The sequence below is a fragment of the Dendrobates tinctorius genome, unplaced genomic scaffold (genome assembly GCF_039654945.1).
Source record: "Dendrobates tinctorius isolate UK_male_01 unplaced genomic scaffold, ASM3965494v1 ptg000019l, whole genome shotgun sequence".
NCBI classification, from domain to species: domain Eukaryota; kingdom Metazoa; phylum Chordata; class Amphibia; order Anura; family Dendrobatidae; genus Dendrobates; species Dendrobates tinctorius.
In genome coordinates, this window is record NW_027361687.1 from 39,587,232 (window position 1) to 39,613,842 (window position 26,611).

Sequence of the window (26,611 nt, forward strand, 5' to 3'; positions counted from 1 at the left end):
ATGACATCATCCAATGATTATGACATCAAATGATTATGACATCATCAAATGATTATGACATCAACAAAATGATTATGACATTATCTAATGATTATGACATCATCAAATGATTATGACATCAACAAAATGATTATGACATCATCCAATGATTATGACATCAAATGATTATGACATCATGAAATGATTATGACATCAACAAAATGATTATGACATCATCAAATGATTATGACATCAACAAAATGATTATGACATCATCCAATGATTATGACATCAAATGATTATGACATCAACAAAATGATTATGTCATCATCCAATGATTATGACATCATCTAATGATTATGACATCATCAAATGATTATGACATCAACAAAAGGATTATGACATCATCCAATGATTATGACATCAACAAAATGATTATGACATCATAAAATGATTATGACATCAACAAAATGATTATGACATCATCCAATGATTATGACATCATCAAATGATTATGACATCATCAAATGATTATGACATCAACAAAATGATTATGACATCATCAAATGATTATGACATCAACAAAATGATTATGACATCATCTAATGATTATGACATCATCAAATGATTATGACATCAACAAAATGATTATGACATCATCTAATGATTATGACATCATCAAATGATTATGACATCAACAAAATGATTATGACATCATCCAATGATTATTACATCAAATGATTATGACATCATCAAATGATTATGACATCATCCAATGATTATGACATCAAATGATTATGACATCATCAAATGATTATGACATGAACAAAATGATTATGACATCATCCAATGATTATGACATCAAATGATTATGACATCATCAAATCAATATGACATCAACAAAATGATTATGACATCAACAAAATGATTATGACATCATCAAATGATTATGACTTCAACAAAAATGATTATGACATTATCTAATGATTATGACATCATCAAATGATTATGACATCAACAAAATGATTATGACATCATCCAATGATTATGACATCAAATGATTATGACATCATGAAATGATTATGACATCAACAAAATGATTATGACATCATCTAATGATTATGACATCATCAAATGATTATGACATCAACAAAATGATTATGACATCATCCAATGATTATGACATCAAATGATTATGACATCAACAAAATGATTATGTCATCATCCAATGATTATGACATCATCTAATGATTATGACATCATCAAATGATTATGACATCAACAAAATGATTATGACATCATCCAATGATTATGACATCAAATGATTATGATATCATCAAATCATTATGACATCAACGAAATGATTATGACATCAACAAAATGATTATGACATCATCAAATGATTATGACATCAACAAAATGATTATGACATCATCTAATGATTATGACATCATCAAATGATTATGACATCAACAAAAGGATTATGACATCATCCAATGATTATGACATCAACAAAATGATTATGACATCATAAAATGATTATGACATCAACAAAATGATTATGACATCATCCAATGATTATGACATCAAATGATAATGACATCATCAAATGATTATGACATCAACAAAATGATTATGACATCATCCAATGATTATGACATCAAATGAATATGATATCATCAAATCATTATGACATCAACGAAATGATTATGACATCAACAAAATGATTATGACATCATCTAATGATTATGACATCATGAAATGATTATGACATCAACAAAATGATTATGACATCATCTAATGATTATGACATCATCAAATGATTATGACATCAACAAAATGATTATGACATCAACAAAATGATTATGACATCATAAAATGATTATGACATCAACAAAATGATTATGGCATCATCAAATGATTACGACATCATCCAATGATTATGACATCAAATGATTATGACATCATCAAATGATTATGACATCAACAAAATGATTATGACATCATCCAATGATTATGACATCAAATGATTATGATATCATCAAATCATTATGACATCAACGAAATGATTATGACATCAACAAAATGATTATGACATCATCAAATGATTATGACATCAACAAAATGATTATGACATCATCAAATGATTATGACATCAACAAAAGGATTATGACATCATCCAATGATTACGACATCAACAAAATGATTATGACATCATAAAATGATTATGACATCAACAAAATGATTATGACATCATCCAATGATTATGACATCAAATGATTATGACATCATCCAATGATTATGACATCAAATGATTATGACATCATCAAATGATTATGACATCAACAAAATGATTATGACATCATCAAATGATTATGACATCATCAAATGATTATGACATCAACAAAATGATTATGACATCATCCAATGATTATGACATCAAATGATTATGACATCAACAAAATGATTATGTCATCATCCAATGATTATGACATCATCTAATCATTATGACATCATCAAATGATTATGACATCAACAAAATGATTATGACATCATCCAATGATTATGACATCAAATGATTATGATATCATCAAATCATTATGACATCAACGAAATGATTATGACATCAACAAAATGATTATGACATCATCAAATGATTATGACATCAACAAAATGGTTATGACATCATCTAATGATTATGACATCATCAAATGATTATGACATCATCCAATGATTATGACATCAACAAAATGATTATGACATCATAAAATGATTATGACATCAACAAAATGATAGTGACATCATCCAATGATTATGACATCAAATGATTATGACATCATCAAATGATTATGACATCAACAAAATGATTATGACATCATCCAATGATTATGACATCAAATGATTATGATATCATCAAATCATTATGACATCAATGAAATGATTATGACATCAACAAAATGATTATGACATCATCCAATGATTATGACATCAAATGATTATGACATCATCAAATGATTATGACATCAACAATATGATTATGACATCATCTAATGATTATGACATCATCAAATGATTATGACATCAACAAAATGATTGTGACATCATCTAATGATTATGACATCATCAAATGATTATGACATCAACAAAATGATTATGACATCATCCAATGATTATTACATCAAATGATTATGACATCATCAAATGATTATGACATCAACAAAATGATTATGACATCATCTAATGTTTATGACATCATCAAATGATTATGACATCAACAAAATGATTATGACATCATCCAATGATTATGACATCAAATGATTATGACATCATCAAATGATTATGACATGAACAAAATGATTATGACATCATCCAATGATTATGACATCAAATGATTATGACATCATCAAATCAATATGAAATCAACAAAACGATTATGACATCAACAAAATGATTATGACATCATCAAATGATTATGACTTCAACAAAATGATTATGACATTATCTAATGATTATGACATCATCAAATGATTATGACATCAACAAAATGATTATGACATCATCCAATGATTATGACATCCAATGATTATGACATCATGAAATGATTATGACATCAACAAAATGATTATGACATCATCTAATGATTATGACATCATCAAATGATTATGACATCAACAAAATGATTATGACATCATCCAATGATTATGACATCAAATGATTAATGCATCAACAAAATGATTATGTCATCATCCAATGATTATGACATCATCTAATCATTATGACATCATCAAATGATTATGACATCAACAAAATGATTATGACATCATCCAATGATTATGACATCAAATGATTATGATATCATCAAATCATTATGACATCAACGAAATGATTATGACATCAACAAAATGATTATGACATCATCAAATGATTATGACATCAACAAAATGATTATGACATCATCTAATCATTATGACATCATCAAATGATTATGACATCAACAAAAGGATTATGACATCATCCAATGATTATGACATCAACAAAATGATTATGACATCATAAAATGATTATGACATCAACAAAATGATAGTGACATCATCCAATGATTATGACATCAAATGATTATGACATCATCAAATGATTATGACATCAACAAAATGATTATGACATCATCCAATGATTATGACATCAAATGATTATGATATCATCAAATCATTATGACATCAACGAAATGATTATGACATCAACAAAATGATTATGACATCATCAAATGATTATGACATCAACAATATGATTATGACATCATCTAATGATTATGACATCATCAAATGATTATGACATCAACAAAAGGATTATGACATCATCCAATGATTATTACATCAACAAAATGATTATGACATCATAAAATGATTATGACATCAACAAAATGATTATGACATTATCCAATGATTATGACATCAAATGATTATGACATCATCAAATGATTATGACATCATCAAAATGATTATGACATCATCAAATGATTATGACACCATCAAATGATTATGACATCAACAAAATGATTACGACATCATCCAATGATTATGACATCAAATGATTATGACATCATCAAATGATTATGACATCAACAAAATGATTATGACATCATCTAATGATTATGACATCATCAAATGATTATGACATCAACAAAATGATTATGACATCATCTAATGATTATGACATCATCAAATGATTATGACATCAACAAAATGATTATGACATCATCCAATAATTATTACATCATATGATTATGACATCATCAAATGATTATGACATCAACAAAATGATTATGACATCATCTAATGATTATGACATCATCAAATGATTATGACATCAACAAAATGATTATGACATCATCCAATGATTATGACATCAAATGATTATGACATCATCAAATGATTATGACATCAACAAAATGATTATGACATCATCCAATGATTATGACATCAAATGATTATGACATCATCAAATCAATATGACATCAACAAAATGATTATGACATCATCAAATGATTATGACATCAAATGATTATGACATCAAAAAAATGATTATGTCATCATCCAATGATTATGACATCATCTAATGATTATGACATCATCAAATGATTATGACATCAACAAAATGATTATGACATCATCCAATGATTATGACATCAAATGATTATGACATCAACAAAATGATTATGTCATCATCCAATGATTATGACATCATCTAATGATTATGACATCATCAAATGATTATGACATCAACAAAATGATTATGACATCATCCAATGATTAAGACATCAAATGATTATGACATCATGAAATGATTATGACATCAACAAAATGATTATGACATCATCTAATGATTATGACATCAGCAAATGATTATGACATCAACAAAATGATTATGACATCATCTAATGATTATGACATCATCAAATGATTATGACATCAACAAAATGATTATGACATTATCTAATGATTATGACATCATCAAATGATTATGACATCAACAAAATGATTATGACATCATCCAATGATTATGACATCAAATGATTATGACATCATGAAATGATTGTGACATCAACAAAATGATTATGACATCATATAATGATTATGACATCATCAAATGATTATGACATCAACAAAATGATTATGACATCATCCAATGATTATGACATCAAATGATTATGACATCATCAAATGATTATGACATCAACAAAATGATTATGACATCATCAAATGATTATGACATCAACAAAATGATTATGACATCATCCAATGATTATGACATCAAATGATTATGATACTATCAAATCATTATGACATCAATGAAATGATTATGACATCAACAAAATGATTATGACATCATCCAATGATTATGACATCAAATGATTATGACATCATCAAATGATTATGACATCAACAATATGATTATGACATCATCTAATGATTATGACATCATCAAATGATTATGACATCAACAAAATGATTGTGACATCATCTAATGATTATGACATCATCAAATGATTATGACATCAACAAAATGATTATGACATCATCCAATGATTATTACATCAAATGATTATGACATCATCAAATGATTATGACATCAACAAAATGATTATGACATCATCTAATGTTTATGACATCATCAAATGATTATGACATCAACAAAATGATTATGACATCATCCAATGATTATGACATCAAATGATTATGACATCATCAAATGATTATGACATGAACAAAATGATTATGACATCATCCAATGATTATGACATCAAATGATTATGACATCATCAAATCAATATGAAATCAACAAAACGATTATGACATCAACAAAATGATTATGACATCATCAAATGATTATGACTTCAACAAAATGATTATGACATTATCTAATGATTATGACATCATCAAATGATTATGACATCAACAAAATGATTATGACATCATCCAATGATTATGACATCCAATGATTATGACATCATGAAATGATTATGACATCAACAAAATGATTATGACATCATCTAATGATTATGACATCATCAAATGATTATGACATCAACAAAATGATTATGACATCATCCAATGATTATGACATCAAATGATTATGACATCAACAAAATGATTATGTCATCATCCAATGATTATGACATCATCTAATCATTATGACATCATCAAATGATTATGACATCAACAAAATGATTATGACATCATCCAATGATTATGACATCAAATGATTATGATATCATCAAATCATTATGACATCAACGAAATGATTATGACATCAACAAAATGATTATGACATCATCAAATGATTATGACATCAACAAAATGATTATGACATCATCTAATCATTATGACATCATCAAATGATTATGACATCAACAAAAGGATTATGACATCATCCAATGATTATGACATCAACAAAATGATTATGACATCATAAAATGATTATGACATCAACAAAATGATAGTGACATCATCCAATGATTATGACATCAAATGATTATGACATCATCAAATGATTATGACATCAACAAAATGATTATGACATCATCCAATGATTATGACATCAAATGATTATGATATCATCAAATCATTATGACATCAACGAAATGATTATGACATCAACAAAATGATTATGACATCATCAAATGATTATGACATCAACAATATGATTATGACATCATCTAATGATTATGACATCATCAAATGATTATGACATCAACAAAAGGATTATGACATCATCCAATGATTATTACATCAACAAAATGATTATGACATCATAAAATGATTATGACATCAACAAAATGATTATGACATTATCCAATGATTATGACATCAAATGATTATGACATCATCAAATGATTATGACATCATCAAAATGATTATGACATCATCAAATGATTATGACACCATCAAATGATTATGACATCAACAAAATGATTACGACATCATCCAATGATTATGACATCAAATGATTATGACATCATCAAATGATTATGACATCAACAAAATGATTATGACATCATCTAATGATTATGACATCATCAAATGATTATGACATCAACAAAATGATTATGACATCATCTAATGATTATGACATCATCAAATGATTATGACATCAACAAAATGATTATGACATCATCCAATAATTATTACATCATATGATTATGACATCATCAAATGATTATGACATCAACAAAATGATTATGACATCATCTAATGATTATGACATCATCAAATGATTATGACATCAACAAAATGATTATGACATCATCCAATGATTATGACATCAAATGATTATGACATCATCAAATGATTATGACATCAACAAAATGATTATGACATCATCCAATGATTATGACATCAAATGATTATGACATCATCAAATCAATATGACATCAACAAAATGATTATGACATCATCAAATGATTATGACATCAAATGATTATGACATCAAAAAAATGATTATGTCATCATCCAATGATTATGACATCATCTAATGATTATGACATCATCAAATGATTATGACATCAACAAAATGATTATGACATCATCCAATGATTATGACATCAAATGATTATGACATCAACAAAATGATTATGTCATCATCCAATGATTATGACATCATCTAATGATTATGACATCATCAAATGATTATGACATCAACAAAATGATTATGACATCATCCAATGATTAAGACATCAAATGATTATGACATCATGAAATGATTATGACATCAACAAAATGATTATGACATCATCTAATGATTATGACATCAGCAAATGATTATGACATCAACAAAATGATTATGACATCATCTAATGATTATGACATCATCAAATGATTATGACATCAACAAAATGATTATGACATTATCTAATGATTATGACATCATCAAATGATTATGACATCAACAAAATGATTATGACATCATCCAATGATTATGACATCAAATGATTATGACATCATGAAATGATTGTGACATCAACAAAATGATTATGACATCATATAATGATTATGACATCATCAAATGATTATGACATCAACAAAATGATTATGACATCATCCAATGATTATGACATCAAATGATTATGACATCATCAAATGATTATGACATCAACAAAATGATTATGACATCATCAAATGATTATGACATCAACAAAATGATTATGACATCATCCAATGATTATAACATCAAATGATTATGACATCATCAAATGATTATGACATCATCAAATGATTATGACATCAACAAAATGATTATGACATCATCCAATGATTATAACATCAAATGATTATGACATCATCAAATGATTATGACATCAACAAAATGATTATGACATCATCTAATGATTATGACTTCATCAAATGATTATGACATCAACAAAATGATTATGACATCATCCAATGATTATGACATCAAATGATTATGACATCATAAAATCATTATGACATCAACAAAATGATTATGACATCATCAAATGATTATGACTTCAACAAAATGATTATGACATTATCTAATGATTATGACATCATCAAATGATTATGACATCAACAAAATGATTATGACATCATCCAATGATTATGACATCAAATGATTATGACATCATCAAATGATTATGACATCAACAAAATGATTATGACATCATCTAATGATTATGACATCATCAAATGATTATGACATCAACAAAATGATTATGACATTATCTAATGATTATGACATCATCAAATGATTATGACATCAACAAAATGATTATGACATCATCCAATGATTAAGACATCAAATGATTATGACATCATGAAATGATTATGACATCAACAAAATGATTATGACATCATCTAATGATTATGACATCAGCAAATGATTATGACATCAACAAAATGATTATGACATCATCTAATGATTATGACATCATCAAATGATTATGACATCAACAAAATGATTATGACATTATCTAATGATTATGACATCATCAAATGATTATGACATCAACAAAATGATTATGACATCATCCAATGATTATGACATCAAATGATTATGACATCATGAAATGATTGTGACATCAACAAAATGATTATGACATCATATAATGATTATGACATCAGCAAATGATTATGACATCAACAAAATGATTATGACATCATCCAATGATTATGACATCAAATGATTATGACATCAACAAAATGATCATGTCATCATCCAATGATTATGACATCATCCAATGATTATGACATCAAATGATTATGACATCAAAAAAAAGATTATGACATCATCCAATGATTATGACATCAAATGATTATGACATCATCAAATGATTATGACATCAACAAAATGATTATGTCATCATCCAATGATTATGACATCATCTAATGATTATGACATCATCAAATGATTATGACATCAACAAAATGATTATGACATCATCCAATGATTATAACATCAAATGATTATGACATCATCAAATGATTATGACATCATCAAATGATTATGACATCAACAAAATGATTATGACATCATCCAATGATTATAACATCATCAAATGATTATGACATCAACAAAATGATTATGACATCATCCAATGATTATGACATCAAATGATTATGACATCATCAAATGATTATGACATCAACAAAATGATTATGACATCATCCAATGATTATGACATCAAATGATTATGACATCATCAAATCATTATGACATCAACAAAATGATTATGACATCATCTAATGTTTATGACATCATCAAATGATTATGACATCAACAAAATGATTATGACATCATCCAATGATTATGACATCAAATGATTATAACATCATCAAATGATTATGACATCAACAAAATGATTATGACATCATCAAATGATTATGACATCAACAAAATGATTCTGACATCATCCAATGATTATAACATCAAATGATTATGACATCATCAAATGATTATGACATCAACAAAATGATTATGACATCATCCAATGATTATAACATCAAATGATTATGACATGATCAAATGATTATGACATCAACAAAATGATTATGACATCAACAAAATGATTATGACATCATCTAATGATTATGACATCATCAAATGATTATGACATCAACAAAATGATTATGACATCATCCAATGATTATGACATCAAATGATTATGACATCATCAAATCATAATGACATCAACAAAATGATTATGACATCATCAAATGATTATGACTTAAACAAAATGATTATGACATTATCTAATGATTATGACATCATCAAATGATTATGACATCAACAAAATGATTATGACATCATCCAATGATTATGACATCAAATGATTATGACATCATGAAATGATTGTGACATCAACAAAATGATTATGACATCATCTAATGATTATGACATCATCAAATGATTATGACATCAACAAAATGATTATGACATCATCCAATGATTATGACATCAACAAAATGATTATGTCATCATCCAATGATTATGACATCATCTAATGATTATGACATCATCAAATGATTATGACATCAACAAAATGATTATGACATCATCCAATGATTATGACATCAAATGATTATGACATCATCAAATGATTATGACATCAACAAAATGATTATGACATCATCCAATGATTATGACATCAAATGATTATGACATCAACAAAATGATTATGACATCATCCAATGATTATGACATCAAATGATTATGACATCATCAAATGATTATGACATCAACAAAATGATTATGACATCATCCAATGATTATGACATCAAATGATTATGACATCATCAAATGATTATGACATCAACAAAATGATTATGACATCATCTAATGATTATGACATCATCAAATGATTATGACATCATCAAATGATTATGACATCAACAAAATGATTATGACATCAACAAAATGATTATGACATCATCTAATGATTATGACATCATCAAATGATTATGACATCAACAAAATGATTATGACATCATCCAATGATTATGACATCAAATGATTATGACATCATCAAATCATTATGACATCAACAAAATGATTATGACATCAACAAAATGATTATGACATCATCAAATGATTATGCCATCAACAAAATGATAATGACATCATCCAATGATTATGACATCAAATGATTATGACATCATGAAATGATTATGACATCAACAAAATGATTATGACATCATCTAATGATTATGACATCATCAAATGATTATGACATCAACAAAATGATTATGACATTATCCAATGATTATGACATCAAATGATTATGACATCAACAAAATGATTATGTCATCATCCAATGATTATGACATCATCTAATGATTATGACATCATCAAATGATTATGACATCAACAAAATGATTATGAAATCATCCAATGATTATGACATCAAATGATTATGATATCATCAAATCATTATGACATCAACAAAATGATTATGACATCATCTAATGATTATGACATCATCAAATGATTATGACATCAACAAAATGATTATGACATCATCTAATGATTATGACATCATCAAATGATTATGACATCAACAAAATGATTATGACATCATCCAATGATTATGACATCAAATGATTATGACATCATCAAATCATTATGACATCAACAAAATGATTATGACATCAACAAAATGATTATGACATCATCAAATGATTATGACTTCAACAAAATGATTATGACATTATCTAATGATTATGACATCATCAAATGATTATGCCATCAACAAAATGATTATGACATCATCCAATGATTATGACATCAAATGATTATGACATCATGAAATGATTATGACATCAACAAAATGATTATGACATCATCTAATGATTATGACATCATCAAATGATTATGACATCAACAAAATGATTATGACATCATCCAATGATTATGACATCAAATGATTATGACATCAACAAAATGATTATGTCATCATCCAATGATTATGACATCATCTAATGATTATGACATCATCAAATGATTATGACATCAACAAAATGATTATGAAATCATCCAATGATTATGACATCAAATGATTATGATATCATCAAATCATTATGACATCAACGAAATGATTATGACATCAACAATATGATTATGACATCATCAAATGATTATGACATTAACAAAATGATTATGACATCATCCAATGATTATGACATCAAATGATTATGACATCAACAAAATGATTATGTCATCATCCAATGATTATGACATCATCTAATGATTATGACATCATCAAATGATTATGACATCAACAAAATGATTATGACATCATCCAATGATTATGACATCATCAAATGATTATGACATTAACAAAATGATTATGACATCAACAAAATGATTATGACATCATCCAATGATTATGACATCAAATGATTATGACATCAACAAAATGATTATGTCATCATCCAATGATTATGACATCATCTAATGATTATGACATCATCAAATGATTATGACATCAACAAAATGATTATGACATCATCCAATGATTATGACATCAAATGATTATGATATCATCAAATCATTATGACATCAACAAAATGATTATGACATCAACAAAATGATTATGACATCATCAAATGATTATGACATCAACAAAATGATTATGACATCATCTAATGATTATGACATCATCAAATGATTATGACATCAACAAAAGGATTATGACATCATCCATTGATTATGACATCAACAAAATGATTATGACATCATAAAATGATTATGACATCAACAAAATGATTATGACATCATCCAATGATTATGACATCAAATGATTATGACATCATCAAATGATTATGACATCAACAAAATGATTATGACATCATCCAATGATTATGACATCAAATGATTATGATATCATCAAATCATTATGACATCAACGAAATGATTATGACATCAACAAAATGATTATGACATCATCAAATGATTATGACATCAACAATATGATTATGACATCATCTAATGATTATGACATCATCAAATGATTATGACATCAACAAAAGGATTATGACATCATCCAATGATTATGACATCAACAAAATGATTATGACATCATAAAATGATTATGACATCAACAAAATGATTATGACATTATCCAATGATTATGACATCAAATGATTATGACATCATCAAATGATTATGACATCATCAAAATGATTATGACATCATCAAATGATTATGACATCATCAAATGATTATGACATCAACAAAATGATTACGACATCATCCAATGATTATGACATCAAATGATTATGACATCATCAAATGATTATGACATCAACAAAATGATTATGACATCATCTAATGATTATGACATCATCAAATGATTATGACATCAACAAAATGATTATGACATCATCTAATGATTATGACATCATCAAATGATTATGACATCAACAAAATGATTATGACATCATCCAATGATTATTACATCATATGATTATGACATCATCAAATGATTATGACATCAACAAAATGATTATGACATCATCTAATGATTATGACATCATCAAATGATTATGACATCAACAAAATGATTATGACATCAACCAATGATTATGACATCAAATGATTATGACATCATCAAATGATTATGATATCAACAAAATGATTATGACATCATCCAATGATTATGACATCAAATGATTATGACATCAACAAAATGATTATGACATCATCAAATGATTATGACATCAACAAAATGATTATGACATTATCTAATGATTATGACATCATCAAATGATTATGACATCAAATGATTATGACATCATCCAATGATTATGACATCAAATGATTATGACATCATGAAATGATTGTGACATCAACAAAATGATTATGACATCATCTAATGATTATGACATCATCAAATGATTATGACATCAACAAAATGATTATGACATCATCCAATGATTATGACATCAAATGATTATGACATCAACAAAATGATTATGTCATCATCCAATGATTATGACATCATCTAATGATTATGACATCATCAAATGATTATGACATCAACAAAATGATTATGACATCATCCAATGATTATGACATCAAATGATTATGACATCATCAAATGATTATGACATCAACAAAATGATTATGACATCATCCAATGATTATGACATCAAATGATTATGACATCAACAAAATGATTATGACATCATCCAATGATTATGACATCAAATGATTATGACATCAACAAAATGATTATGACATCATCCAATGATTATGACATCAAATGATTATGACATCATCAAATGATTATGACATCAACAAAATGATTATGACATCATCTAATGATTATGACATCATCAAATGATTATGACATCAACAAAATGATTATGACATCATCCAATGATTATGACATCAAATGATTATGACATCATCAAATGATTATGACATCAACAAAATGATTATGACATCATCCAATGATTATGACATCAAATGATTATGACATCATCAAATCATTATGACATCAACAAAATGATTATGACATCAACAAAATGATTATGACATCATCAAATGATTATGACTTAAACAAAATGATTATGACATTATCTAATGATTATGACATCATCAAATGATTATGACATCAACAAAATGATTATGACATCATCCAATGATTAAGACATCAAATGATTATGACATCATGAAATGATTATGACATCAACAAAATGATTATGACATCATCTAATGATTATGACATCATCAAATGATTATGACATCAACAAAATGATTATGACATCATCCAATGATTATGACATCAAATGATTATGACATCAACAAAATGATTATGTCATCATCCAATGATTATGACATCATCTAATGATTATGACATCATCAAATGATTATGACATCAACAAAATGATTATGAAATCATCCAATGATTATGACATCAAATGATTATGATATCATCAAATCATTATGACATCAACGAAATGATTATGACATCAACAAAATGATTATGACATCATCAAATGATTATGACATCAACAAAATGATTATGACATCATCTAATGATCATGACATCATCAAATGATTATGACATCAACAAAAGGATTATGACATCATCCAATGATTTTGACATCAACAAAATGATTATGACATCATCCAATGATTATGACATCAACAAAATGATTATGACATCATAAAATGATTATGACATCAACAAAATGATTATGACATCATCCAATGATTATGACATCAAATGATTATGACATCATCAAATGATTATGACATCAACAAAATGATTATGACATCATCCAATGATTATGACATCAAATGAATATGATATCATTAAATCATAATGACATCAACGAAATGATTATGACATCAACAAAATGATTATGACATCATCAAATGATTATGACATCAACAAAATGATTATGACATCATCTAATGATTATGACATCATCAAATGATTATGACATCAACAAAAGGATTATGACATCATCCAATGATTTTGACATCAACAAAATGATTATGACATCATAAAATGATTATGACATCAACAAAATGATTATGACATCATCCAATGATTATGACATCAAATGATTATGACATCATCAAATGATTATGACATCATCCAATGATTATGACATCAAATGATTATGACATGATCAAATGATTATGACATCAACAAAATGATTATGGCATCATCCAATGATTATGACATCAAATGATTATGACATCATCAAATGATTATGACATCAACAAAATGATTATGACATCATCTAATGATTATGACATCATCAAATGATTATGACATCAACAAAATGATTATGACATCATCTAATGATTATGACATCATCAAATGATTATGATATCAACAAAATGATTATGACATCATCCAATGATTATTACATCATATGATTATGACATCATCAAATGATTATGACATCAACAAAATGATTATGACATCATCTAATGATTATGACATCATCAAATGATTATGACATCAACAAAATGATTATGACATCATCCAATGATTATGACATCAAATGATTATGACATCATCAAATGATTATGACATCAACAAAATGATTATGACATCATCCAATGATTATTACATCAAATGATTATGACATCATCAAATCAATATGACATCAACAAAATGATTATGACATCATCAAATGATTATGACTTCAACAAAATGATTATGACATTATCTAATGATTATGACATCATCAAATGATTATGACATCAACAAAATGATTATGACATCAAATGATTATGACATCATGAAATGATTGTGACATCAACAAAATGATTATGACATCATCTAATGATTATGACATCATCAAATGATTATGACATCAACAAAATGATTATGACATCATCCAATGATTATGACATCAAATGATTATGACATCAACAAAATGATTATGTCATCATCCAATGATTATGACATCATCTAATGATTAAGACATCATCAAATGATTATGACATCAACAAAATGATTATGACATCATCCAATGATTATGACATCATCAAATGATTATGACATCAACAAAATGATTATGACATCATCTAATGATTATGACATCATCAAATGATTATGACATCAACAAAATGATTATGACATCATCCAATGATTATTACATCATATGATTATGACATCATCAAATGATTATGACATCAACAAAATGATTATGACATCATCTAATGATTATGACATCATCAAATGATTATGACATCAACAAAATGATTATGACATCATCTAATGATTATGACATCATCAAATGATTATGACATCAACAAAATGATTATGACATCATCCAATGATTATTACATCATTTAATTATGACATCATCAAATGATTATGACATCAACAAAATGATTATGACATCATCTAATGATTATGACATCATCAAATGATTATGACATCAACAAAATGATTATGACATCATCCAATGATTATGACATCAAATGATTATGACATCATCAAATGATTATGACATCAACAAAATGATTATGACATCATCCAATGATTATGACATCAAATGATTATGACATCATCAAATCAATATGACATCAACAAAATGATTATGACATCATCAAATGATTATGACTTCAACAAAATGATTATGACATTATCTAATGATTATGACATCATCAAATGATTATGACATCAACAAAATGATTATGACATAAAATGATTATGACATCATGAAATGATTGTGACATCAACAAAATGATTATGACATCATCAAATGATTATGACATCATCAAATGATTATGACATCAACAAAATGATTATGACATCATCCAATGATTATGACATCAAATGGTTATGACATCAACAAAATGATTATGTCATCATCCAATGATTATGACATCATCTAATGATTATGACATCATCAAATGATTATGACATCAACAAAATGATTATGACATCATCCAATGATTATGACATCAAATGATTATGACATCAACAAAATGATTATGTCATCATCCAATGATTATGACATCATCTAATGATTATGACATCATCAAATGATTATGACATCAACAAAATGATTATGACATCAACAAAATGATTATGACATCATCTAATGATTATGACATCATCAAATGATTATGACATCAACAAAATGATTATGACATCATCCAATGATTATTACATCATATGATTATGACATCATCAAATGATTATGACATCAACAAAATGATTATGACATCATCTAATGATTATGACATCATCAAATGATTATGACATCAACAAAATGATTATGACATCATCTAATGATTATGACATCATCAAATGATTATGACATCATCAAATGATTATGACATCAACAAAATGATTATTACATCATTTAATTATGACATAATCAAATGATTATGACATCAACAAAATGATTATGACATCATCTAATGATTATGACATCATCAAATGATTATGACATCAACAAAATGATTATGACATCATCCAATGATTATGACATCAAATGATTATGACATCATCAAATGATTATGACATCAACAAAATGATTATGACATCATCCAATGATTATGACATCATCAAATGATTATGACATCAACAAAAGGATTATGACATCATCCATTGATTATGACATCAACAAAATGATTATGACATCATAAAATGATTATGACATCAACAAAATGATTATGACATCATCCAATGATTATGACATCAAATGATTATGACATCATCAAATGATTATGACATCAACAAAATGATTATGACATCATCCAATGATTATGACATCAAATGATTATGATATCATCAAATCATTATGACATCAACGAAATGATTATGACATCAACAAAATGATTATGACATCATCAAATGATTATGACATCAACAATATGATTATGACATCATCTAATGATTATGACATCATCAAATGATTATGACATCAACAAAAGGATTATGACATCATCCAATGATTATGACATCAACAAAATGATTATGACATCATAAAATGATTATGACATCAACAAAATGATTATGACATTATCCAATGATTATGACATCAAATGATTATGACATCATCAAATGATTATGACATCATCAAAATGATTATGACATCATCAAATGATTATGACATCATCAAATGATTATGACATCAACAAAATGATTACGACATCATCCAATGATTATGACATCAAATGATTATGACATCATCAAATGATTATGACATCAACAAAATGATTATGACATCATCTAATGATTATGACATCATCAAATGATTATGACATCAACAAAATGATTATGACATCATCTAATGATTATGACATCATCAAATGATTATGACATCAACAAAATGATTATGACATCATCCAATGATTATTACATCATATGATTATGACATCATCAAATGATTATGACATCAACAAAATGATTATGACATCATCTAATGATTATGACATCATCAAATGATTATGACATCAACAAAATGATTATGACATCAACCAATGATTATGACATCAAATGATTATGACATCATCAAATGATTATGATATCAACAAAATGATTATGACATCATCCAATGATTATGACATCAAATGATTATGACATCATCAAATCATTATGACATCAACAAAATGATTATGACATCATCAAATGATTATGACATCAACAAAATGATTATGACATTATCTAATGATTATGACATCATCAAATGATTATGACATCAAATGATTATGACATCATCCAATGATTATGACATCAAATGATTATGACATCATGAAATGATTGTGACATCAACAAAATGATTATGACATCATCTAATGATTATGACATCATCAAATGATTATGACATCAACAAAATGATTATGACATCATCCAATGATTATGACATCAAATGATTATGACATCAACAAAATGATTATGTCATCATCCAATGATTATGACATCATCTAATGATTATGACATCATCAAATGATTATGACATCAACAAAATGATTATGACATCATCCAATGATTATGACATCAAATGATTATGACATCATCAAATGATTATGACATCAACAAAATGATTATGACATCATCCAATGATTATGACATCAAATGATTATGACATCAACAAAATGATTATGACATCATCCAATGATTATGACATCAAATGATTATGACATCAACAAAATGATTATAACATCATCCAATGATTATGACATCAAATGATTATGACATCATCAAATGATTATGACATCAACAAAATGATTATGACATCATCTAATGATTATGACATCATCAAATGATTATGACATCAACAAAATGATTATGACATCATCTAATGATTATGACATCATCAAATGATTATGACATCATCAAATGATTATGACATCAACAAAATGATTATGACATCATCTAATGATTATGACATCATCAAATGATTATGACATCAACAAAATGATTATGACATCATCCAATGATTATGACATCAAATGATTATGACATCAACAAAATGATTATGACATCATCCAATGATTATGACATCAAATGATTATGACATCATCAAATCATTATGACATCAACAAAATGATTATGACATCAACAAAATGATTATGACATCATCAAATGATTATGACTTAAACAAAATGATTATGACATTATCTAATGATTATGACATCATCAAATGATTATGACATCAACAAAATGATTATGACATCATCCAATGATTAAGACATCAAATGATTATGACATCATGAAATGATTATGACATCAACAAAATGATTATGACATCATCTAATGATTATGACATCATCAAATGATTATGACATCAACAAAATGATTATGACATCATCCAATGATTATGACATCAAATGATTATGACATCAACAAAATGATTATGTCATCATCCAATGATTATGACATCATCTAATGATTATGACATCATCAAATGATTATGACATCAACAAAATGATTATGAAATCATCCAATGATTATGACATCAAATGATTATGATATCATCAAATCATTATGACATCAACGAAATGATTATGACATCAACAAAATGATTATGACATCATCAAATGATTATGACATCAACAAAATGATTATGACATCATCTAATGATCATGACATCATCAAATGATTATGACATCAACAAAAGGATTATGACATCATCCAATGATTTTGACATCAACAAAATGATTATGACATCATCCAATGATTATGACATCAACAAAATGATTATGACATCATAAAATGATTATGACATCAACAAAATGATTATGACATCATCCAATGATTATGACATCAAATGATTATGACATCATCAAATGATTATGACATCAACAAAATGATTATGACATCATCCAATGATTATGACATCAAATGAATATGATATCATCAAATCATAATGACATCAACGAAATGATTATGACATCAACAAAATGATTATGACATCATCAAATGATTATGACATCAACAAAATGATTATGACATCATCTAATGATTATGACATCATCAAATGATTATGACATCAACAAAAGGATTATGACATCATCCAATGATTTTGACATCAACAAAATGATTATGACATCATAAAATGATTATGACATCAACAAAATGATTATGACATCATCCAATGATTATGACATCAAATGATTATGACATCATCAAATGATTATGACATCATCCAATGATTATGACATCAAATGATTATGACATGATCAAATGATTATGACATCAACAAAATGATTATGGCATCATCCAATGATTATGACATCAAATGATTATGACATCATCAAATGATTATGACATCAACAAAATGATTATGACATCATCTAATGATTATGACATCATCAAATGATTATGACATCAACAAAATGATTATGACATCATCTAATGATTATGACATCATCAAATGATTATGACATCAACAAAATGATTATGACATCATCCAATGATTATTACATCATATGATTATGACATCATCAAATGATTATGACATCAACAAAATGATTATGACATCATCTAATGATTATGACATCATCAAATGATTATGACATCAACAAAATGATTATGACATCATCCAATGATTATGACATCAAATGATTATGACATCATCAAATGATTATGACATCAACAAAATGATTATGACATCATCCAATGATTATGACATCAAATGATTATGACATCATCAAATCAATATGACATCAACAAAATGATTATGACATCATCAAATGATTATGACTTCAACAAAATGATTATGACATTATCTAATGATTATGACATCATCAAATGATTATGACATCAACAAAATGATTATGACATCAAATGATTATGACATCATGAAATGATTGTGACATCAACAAAATGATTATGACATCATCTAATGATTATGACATCATCAAATGATTATGACATCAACAAAATGATTATGACATCATCCAATGATTATGACATCAAATGATTATGACATCAACAAAATGATTATGTCATCATCCAATGATTATGACATCATCTAATGATTAAGACATCATCAAATGATTATGACATCAACAAAATGATTATGACATCATCCAATGATTATGACATCATCAAATGATTATGACATCAACAAAATGATTATGACATCATCTAATGATTATGACATCATCAAATGATTATGACATCAACAAAATGATTATGACATCATCCAATGATTATTACATCATATGATTATGACATCATCAAATGATTATGACATCAACAAAATGATTATGACATCATCTAATGATTATGACATCATCAAATGATTATGACATCAACAAAATGATTATGACATCATCTAATGATTATGACATCATCAAATGATTATGACATCAACAAAATGATTATGACATCATCCAATGATTATTACATCATTTAATTATGACATCATCAAATGATTATGACATCAACAAAATGATTATGACATCATCTAATGATTATGACATCATCAAATGATTATGACATCAACAAAATGATTATGACATCATCCAATGATTATGACATCAAATGATTATGACATCATCAAATGATTATGACATCAACAAAATGATTATGACATCATCCAATGATTATGACATCAAATGATTATGACATCATCAAATCAATATGACATCAACAAAATGATTATGACATCATCAAATGATTATGACTTCAACAAAATGATTATGACATTATCTAATGATTATGACATCATCAAATGATTATGACATCAACAAAATGATTATGACATAAAATGATTATGACATCATGAAATGATTGTGACATCAACAAAATGATTATGACATCATCTAATGATTATGACATCATCAAATGATTATGACATCAACAAAATGATTATGACATCATCCAATGATTATGACATCAAATGGTTATGACATCAACAAAATGATTATGTCATCATCCAATGATTATGACATCATCTAATGATTATGACATCATCAAATGATTATGACATCAACAAAATGATTATGACATCATCCAATGATTATGACATCAAATGATTATGACATCAACAAAATGATTATGTCATCATCCAATGATTATGACATCATCTAATGATTGTGACATCATCAAATGATTATGACATCAACAAAATGATTATGACATCAACAAAATGATTATGACATCATCTAATGATTATGACATCATCAAATGATTATGACATCAACAAAATGATTATGACATCATCCAATGATTATTACATCATATGATTATGACATCATCAAATGATTATGACATCAACAAAATGATTATGACATCATCTAATGATTATGACATCATCAAATGATTATGACATCAACAAAATGATTATGACATCATCTAATGATTATGACATCATCAAATGATTATGACATCAACAAAATGATTATGACATCATCCAATGATTATTACATCATTTAATTATGACATCATCAAATGATTATGACATCAACAAAATGATTATGACATCATCTAATGATTATGACATCATCAAATGATTATGACATCAACAAAATGATTATGACATCATCCAATGATTATGACATCAAATGATTATGACATCATCAAATGATTATGACATCAACAAAATGATTATGACATCATCCAATGATTATGACATCAAATGATTATGACATCATCAAATCAATATGACATCAACAAAATGATTATGACATCATCAAATGATTATGACTTCAACAAAATGATTATGACATTATCTAATGATTATGACATCATCAAATGATTATGACATCAACAAAATGATTATGACATCAACAAAATGATTATGACATCATCAAATGATTATGACATCAACAAAATGATTATGACATCATCTAATGATCATGACATCATCAAATGATTATGACATCAACAAAAGGATTATGACATCATCCAATGATTTTGACATCAACAAAATGATTATGACATCATCCAATGATTATGACATCAACAAAATGATTATGACATCATAAAATGATTATGACATCAACAAAATGATTATGACATCATCCAATGATTATGACATCAAATGATTATGACATCATCAAATGATTATGACATCAACAAAATGATTATGACATCATCCAATGATTATGACATCAAATGATTATGACATCATCAAATGATTATGACATCAACAAAATGATTATGACATCATCCAATGATTATGACATCAAATGGTTATGACATCAACAAAATGATTATGTCATCATCCAATGATTATGACATCATCTAATGATTATGACATCATCAAATGATTATGACATCAACAAAATGATTATGACATCATCCAATGATTATGACATCAAATGATTATGACATCAACAAAATGATTATGTCATCATCCAATGATTATGACATCATCTAATGATTATGACATCATAAAATGATTATGACATCAACAAAATGATTATGTCATCATCCAATGATTATGACATCATCTAATGATTATGACATCATCAAATGATTATGACATCAACAAAATGATGTCATAAACCAAAAACCAGGGGAAGAGTCTTGAGGAGATCATTTGCATATTCCCAGTGCCTTCTGGGATAAGTGAAGAGTCTCCGCGAGCTCAACGATCACTGGGTTTTGGCCGTTGCAGCTGAAAAGAGGCAATCGGAAAACCAGGGGAAGAGTCTTGAGGAGATCATTTGCATATTCCCAGTTCCTTCTGGGATAAGTGAAGAGTCTCCGCGAGCTCAACGATCACTGGGTTTTGGCCGTTGCAGCTGAAAAGAGGAAATCGGAAAAACTTGGGCTCATCTTTCATCGTTTTTAAGAAATCTCAAGATGGAAGAGGCCAGGAGCCATTTGGTGAGCTGCATTTCTTGCTACATGTTCACAGACTTACCAGTGGAAAAGCCAAACTTCACATGCCACAAATGCAAGCTTGTGTCCCTGTTGGAGGAAAAGTTGCAAAATCTCGAAGAGAGGTTAGCTACGTTGAAGATCATTAAGGAAGGTGAAGAATTCTTGGACAGAGCAGAATTATCTCTTCATGTTACAGAAAGAGAAGAAATTCGAAGTGCACCTGAAGAAACAGAGGATTGGAGACATGTGACCCAGAGAAGCAGGAGGATCAGGAGGCATTCAGCACCCATACTGCTCAGAAACCAGTACCAGGCTCTCACGCAGGAAAACGATGAAGAAATACATCAGGATAAGACTTTGCCAACAAGCAGCAACCTTGTACGCCTTCAGAGTCCTCCTGGATGGAGAAAGAAAAATGTTGTGAAGAAGAAACGGAGAGTGGTGGTCATGGGGGATTCCCTGTTGAGAGGAACAGAGGCCGCTATCTGCAGACCGGATATAACTTCAAGAGAAATGTGTTGTCTTCCAGGTGCAAAAATTAAAGATGTGTCTGACAGGATATCAGGACTCTTCAGACCTACAGATGACTACCCATTCCTGCTACTACATGTGGGGACAAATGACACTGCAAGAAACGACCTGGAAACCATCTGCAGAGACTTTGAAGACTTAGGCAAGAAAGTGAAAGAACTGGGAGCGCAGGTGGTCTTCTCTTCCATCCTCCCAGTGGATGGCCATGGAACAAGGAGGTGGAATAAGATTCTGCAGGTGAACAACTGGCTACGTCGATGGTGCCGTCAGCAACGATTTGGATTTCTGGATCACGGAGTGAACTACTTATACGATGGACTACTTGCTAGAGATGGGGTGCACCTTACGAAGACTGGAAAGCAGGTATTTGGAAGTCGCCTTGCTACACTTGTAAGGAGAGCTTTAAACTAGAACAACATGGGAAGGGAAGCAAAAGACCAGAAAAAGCCATACACCTGACAAGTGCTATTGAGAACTCTGCTATTAGAAGTGGAAAGGAAGAACAAAGACGAAAGAATCTAATTAATAAAAATATTGGAGAAAGAGAAACCAATCACAAACTAAAATGTTTCTATACTAATGCACAAAGCATGGGCAACAAACAAGGAGAATTGGAACTACTAACACAGGAAAAGAAATATGATGTCATTGGAATCACTGAAACTTGGTGGGACAATACACATGATTGGAATACAAGACTAGAAGGATACAACTTATTTGCAAGAAACAGACTTGATAAACGAGGAGGGGGTGTCGCATTGTATGTTAGAAACGCGTATATCTGCACAGAGATTGAAGCTTCAGAGACTGTGAGTTCTGTGG